This window comes from Amblyomma mixtum, chromosome 3 (assembly GCF_055824585.1).
Source record: "Amblyomma mixtum isolate Tamu chromosome 3, ASM5582458v1, whole genome shotgun sequence".
Taxonomy (NCBI): domain Eukaryota; kingdom Metazoa; phylum Arthropoda; class Arachnida; order Ixodida; family Ixodidae; genus Amblyomma; species Amblyomma mixtum.
Window position 1 is genome coordinate 270,368,587 of NC_143014.1, and position 6,156 is coordinate 270,374,742.

Consider the following 6,156-nt stretch of genomic DNA (forward strand, 5'->3'; position numbering starts at 1 on the left):
AACGCACCCCGTGGTCACGTCAGACACTCTATGCATCAGTGCAAGCAAAAGCCTGACTTGACTCTCTCTAGGTGCGGCCTCCCCGTGTCAGCTGCGCAAGGGAGGCCCGTTGCAGCAGATCAAATATAATCAAACGCTTGCCCCACCACCCATATACACAAGCCTAATGGAAAGTAAACTGAAAAACACTGCGACGGTGAGTCGTAGCTGAGGATGCGCTGCAGTTGTTAAAACATGAAACGCTTTATGTCGCCACAGAAATGGAGGGATCATCTTTTGACATGTAGAAGATTGCTTATGTGCGCAATAACTATTTTATCTTTCGCTTTCTTACGGAAGAGTCTTTTGTAGAAATAGAGAGAGAGAGACAGAGAAACTTTTAATCAGCAAAGATGAATTCGGAGGATCCGGGTGGTCGGAGCCCCTAGCCCTGAGCGCCGCTTGCGGCAGCTGCCTTGTGGACTAGCTACAGGATCCAGGCTTGCTGGTGCAGGCTGTCGCTGGTGAGGTCCTCCTCCCACTGCTCGTGTGTTGGGTGTGGCCCTATTAACTTTTTGCCCTGTTTGTCCTGGCATTCCCAAGATGAATGGTAGAGCGTGGGGCCTGCAGCACGCCTAGGACAGTAACTTGTGTATCCTTAGGACTGATGCTTGGGCGAGTTGATATGCGATTTTCAAGAAGAACAGCGCGAGAAGACAAGGACTTAAGGAAGAAACACACAGAAAGGGGCTGTCTGTGTGTGTCTTCCTTAAGCCCATGTCTTTTCGCACTGCTATTCTTGAAAAATGTGTATCGTGTGTGTCTGTTCTTATGCAAAATGTGAAGACTTGGATATGTGTTTTACTCTTCTCCAGTCAATGGCATCCGAGGAGTATATTATTTGTGTGGCGGTGAGAAATGTCTAGCTTAAGGTGTTCTATTATACAGTCCCAGGAGGGGGGTGAGGTAGGGATGACGATCGGCCTTCTAGGCCTTCGTCACGAAGTGTCCATGTTATTCTGTGTCAGTGTGGGAGTGTTCTTAAAGGGGCAATGACAGCCTAATTTCGCGCTTACCCTGATTATTGAATATCATTCCCAACACGTTAAACTACCATTTTACTAAGTTTCAGTTGATTCTGTGCGATAGATATTTTTAAAACAAATTTTTTTCGCTCCTCTTGCGAGCTGCTTCCTGCTATGGCAACTTCTGAACGCTGACGTCAGAAGGGCATACCCGTCCCGCGTCGTCTGCTGCGCGCTGTTCGCTGCGTTGAGGTGCTTGCTCGCACAACGTGGACTGCGGTTGCTCGAAAAGTTTTTTCATTTAGCTTATTGAAATAAAATGCATTTCTGTGTTCTCTTTTCGGAAACCTTCAGCGTAGTGCGCGTGCTTAGTGATCCTTGGGAAAGCGGACTTGCTCGTGGCGCCTGTTTTCTGATTATTGAGGAAAGAGAAATCGGTGCACCCCTGCTTTATTATTTACACTTAGAGGCAGTGAAGTGCCCCCGTAGGTGAAAAACGACACGTGCCATGCACGTGCACGCCGTTCACTGCGCACATCGGAGCGCAGTGAACGGCGTGGCGATCTGCCGCTGGCCGTTCTTGCCCGCTATTCGTCGGCTCGATAAATAAACTCAATTATCACAAAGTGGCACTAGAGTGAGCTTGTGGCAGGAAATGAGCAGAGAAGAGTGCTAAATGCGACTGCCGCCCCGCTGGATTTGTGCGTGTGTAAGTCGAACATACATTTCTTTCGGCTCGTAGAACCCTTTTGCAGAACCAAGCCGCTAGCAGAAGCTAACACGACTCGAATATTTCACTGCCCGCACCGATGAATAGTCGCCTTCCCCTAAATGAGTGCTTCAAGATAACGGTACATCACTTATCATTAGAGAGATATAGCATATCGTTACCGTGTTTACGTTACCGTTCACCGTGTTACCGGATGCCGGACTTTCCGGTTATAGCGCTGCGCACGCTAGAAGACGTTTTAGCATACCGTCTCTCCCGTAAGAGGTTGCATTAAGGCGAAAACGAATGATGATGATGGAAGAAGCCCCAGCATTAATTACAAACAAAAATACGCATGCATTGCAAGCATTTCTCTGCAGTGAGATACTACATGCTCTTTAATCATCTTTTTGTCTGCGTATAAAGACGTGCACACTACTTTTCTTCTACCGGCCGGCTCAGCGGCTTTAAAAATACCCTGACCAGTAGACAAGTCTACTACACAGAACGCGCTGCCCTTGCGTACGCTGCGCTTACTACGTATCGAACGCTGTAAAAAAAATGCAGCTCAACATCTGTTTGCCGCGTGAAGCGTCGCTTCTTTGGATGTTTGGATGTAAACATTGTGGCGCCATCTGGTGACAGTAAGTCAAAGCGCTTAAATTCTGGATTGGAAAAACTTTTTTTTTTCTAAATTTAGTGGTGGATATGAGAAGCATTACAGGATTTTTTGTTTTTGAAGAAAGAAAACTAAGAAAAAAGAGGAAAATGTTAAAGCTGGCACAAGAACTACAGTGTTGTCGTTGCTACTTTGGCTACGTACGCGGATAGCTAGGCTTAACGTCTCGAAAATCGCTGAATTATCTCAACAACATGGGCTAGTTATCACTTAAACCTCGACGTATGGGTGAGAGTATGCGAAATAAAAGCGAACCGCTCTCATTTGAGTGAGCTATCGCATCAAAGAATCCAGCGGTGACATGCATTTATTCCGAAGCGGGCGAGCAGGGCGCCGCCATGTATTCCGTCGCCAAGATAGCCAAGAGATTCCGTAAAGTGTTACCGGTCCGGAAATGAGCGCGCATGCGCAGATTCCGCGAGCCGTGCGCGGTAAACGGTAACGTAAACACGGTAACGATATGCTATAACTCCCTATTTACTCTGCGTGCTCTAAGTCCGCCAGGAATGCGACAATTACGAATACTGCAGCCTCGCGCTGAAGTTGTTTACATAATTGGGCTCAAACAGTACTGATCGTTGGCTTGGCATGTCGCAAGGTGGCCTCTCCATAGCTTAAATATTATCTACTCTTGCTTAGAAAATCTAGTTTGACTAGTTTACGCACTACGACAGCACTGCAATGAGAGCCGATGCTGCTATCGCCTGCTTGGGAAACGCTTCGCTTACGTACAACGCTTCTTGTTAATTGTATCTGCTTCCCCAGATGTCACCAGTGCTTGATTTTGAAACGCTTTACCTGAAAATAAATTAGGAGTCACTTTGGCGACTAAAGTGGTGCAAGGCGAAAGCCTTAGTACAGCATTCTGTCACGAATGTGGCTGTGAATGATGATTAAAGTGCTGCCAGCGAATGACGCGTCCATTGGCTGTCTGCGTGTGTTACTGATGTGTGGTTAACATGTTAAGCTTCGCCTGTAAGAGTGGAACGCGACAGCGTCTTGCAACGCTGCCAGGGAGTCCACAGAACGCCATCGCCAATTCGGCTGTACGCCTTGCTGCACGGTAAATTTATTTTTTGAGCAAAGGAAATGTATCTCTCTCGCATATCTGGGTGGACACCTGCACCTCGCCGTAAGGGAAAGGGGGAAGATGGGAGTGAACGAAGACGCCGTATTAGCTAGACGCGCCTTTGTTCATTCCAAACCATTCAGCTGGCATTACGGAGTGGCTAGCGTGCTCGTATCGCACTCCGGAGACCCTGGTTCGATTCCCCAACTCGACCAATTTTGTTCTCGGTTTTATTGATTTATGCGGTCTAACTAGAAAGGTTAATTAGGCTATTTCATATTTATATTATTGCATTTCTATCCATCGTGTTCTGTCATTAACCTGTCAATTGTTGGAACTGTCTAGGATGTTCGACACAACGTATATGAAACGAGCAATGTCGAACTGAGTGGGGAAGTGCGTGGTGGTGGAGCGAACGCGGCTTCGTACTTATCTGTTTTTTTCAGCAGCGTCTCCTTCCGCGAACGCTGTTGTCGCTGCGGCGCGCGTCTTTCTTTTCTTTTTCCTCTTTCTTCTGACCTCTTCATTATCCTCTATCTTAATTAGGCTAATTGATTAATTAAGTAATTAACTAAACTCAGTCCAACTTAGTTGGAGCATCACTATACGATCCCTTTGATTGGTTGCATGGTTACTAGCCAAAGTACAATTGGCCCCATTTGAAATTCGCGCACTATGACGTCACGAGCATTTCGACCAATTGAAAAGCGTGACATTTTCTGTCGACAACTCCTGCTTACAACGATGAGGCATTAAAGGCTTCCGCCTTAATACGTTTGAACAGCACTTGCATTAATGAAAACAGCTAAATTTGTTGTCCACACTCGACACCGACGACTGCTGCCGGCTGCCCACCTTCAACACACATGCTCTGCAGACCGGGTCACATCGGCAATTCTCCCTCACTGTACGGGCACCCTGCGATGTAGGCAGTCGTCGCTTTGAAGTCACTGTAGCCAAAACTACGTCCAACAGCTATTTGCATGTGCTACGAGCTGTGAATTCTCTCTCCGGAATCTCCGAAATCGCACACACGAATCCTGCGGACTCGCTAGGCCTCGTCACAAAAGGGGCAACGGGCAGGCGGTCTGCCGTCCACCGTAATTTAACAATCTGGCAAAAGTTCCCCGAAGCTCAATATTTGTACTACTACGATATGCGGTCGTTGGTTGTGCTGGCGTCTTTGTCGGTTCCAGCGGGACATCCCGGTGCGTCAGCGACAGCATCTGCATACCGACCAGCCCGCCTGCCTTATATCGACGTCGCATCGGCCTAGTGTGACCGGAGCCTACCGGAAAACTACGTACTTCTATCGCTTTTTGCGGCACTAGTCACTCATATATGAGGGACGGCTGCTACTGCGATCGCCAGCGAAAGTATACGGGGCAAGAGACCTCGCTGCCCGCATTGCTTCGAGGACAGCAGACGACGTTGCTCTGTGTATGCCCTAGTGACGTCACGAGAGCATTCAATATGGCAGTCTCTGCTGGTGGGAGGAGTTTCCTGGTCTCAGTTTAGATCGCATTTTTTTCTGATATGCAGTGCGTTTGGGCACCCAGATTTTGGAAATTGAATCAGAGGCTCTTGTATTAATTGCTGAAGTACAAAATTACAATATGAAGAACGACCCTGTCGTGGCCCCTTTATAACTGTGCTCGCCCTTCCGTGAGGTTTTCCAGCAAGGTAGTTCCATCAGGCTTGTTGGGAGTCTGCCACTATTTGAGATGACTTCCCCTGTTGATCTTGAGTTTTGACTGTGATGGCTATGACCAGTGATTCGTCTTCCGCAGGATCCTAGGCATTGATTGTGGCCCCGATAATTGGCCTCTTCTCGTTGCCGATAGCAGTAATCGCGAACTTTCCTGGCTTTGACAGTGCTTTTTCTCTGGCTGTCTTACCCTTCTGCCGTTCGCGGTACATGTGCCGGGGTATCGGGTTTACACAGATCGTCTCTCTTTAGGGTGTCGGAATATGGCGGCACTTGCTCTCACTAGTTCGTAGTGCCTGCCATAGCCCCAGTCTCGTCAGGACATCCCTACCCGCTCGTGCTGTGGTTAGGCGTTTTTTTTTTTACCCTCTACAACCGCCTCCCTGAGCTCATCGCGGGTGTTGTGTACTCCGGTTCTGTTTATGTTGTTGATGGGATGTTTCGGGCTGATTCGTAGGCTCCCCTTATGATGGTATCAATGACCCGTAGTTAATCCTGCTTACGACTAGGGCTTGGACTAGGCGGAAGGTGTCTTCCTCCCACAACCCTTTCCAATGCCAGGTTACTCTTCTAATCATTCCTAATATATGGTTGACCGTAGCCTTGAGAGTTCTGACTGTATAATCTGCTCTCAGATTTCTTTGTAACCACAGCCCCAAAGTTCTGATCTTCTCTTTGTCCTGAATTGTTTGGTTTCCTAGGTGCAGTTCTATCTCTCCCGGTGACTTCTACTTTTTCCTGTGTAGCCTGATATGTTCATATTTTTCCGGGGAGCATTGAAGACCGCTCTCTTCGGCAGATTCTCCAACCATACCTATGGCTGCTTGCAGAGCACTTTCCTTCTGCGCCAAGATGCCTCTGTAGCCCCTATGGTGATGTCGTTTACGTAGAAGGTGAAGCCGATATCTTCGCGGGTTTCTCGAAATGTTTCAGGTTTGTAGCAGCCCTCTTTAATTACCAGCGAAGTATCTTCGGCGTGAAGAAGAA

The 6,156-nt window shown here is 47.9% G+C and overlaps 1 protein-coding gene and 1 pseudogene across 3 annotated transcripts in view; one reads left to right on the forward strand and one right to left on the reverse strand.

Annotated features, from left to right (window-relative positions):
• The window catches only part of LOC149354722 (uncharacterized), a 31,082-nt pseudogene extending 25,229 nt beyond the window's left edge, over positions 1–5,853 (forward strand).
• The window catches only part of LOC149354717 (uncharacterized), a 371,296-nt gene that overhangs the window by 136,553 nt on the left and 228,587 nt on the right, over positions 1–6,156 (reverse strand). The window lies entirely within an intron of this gene.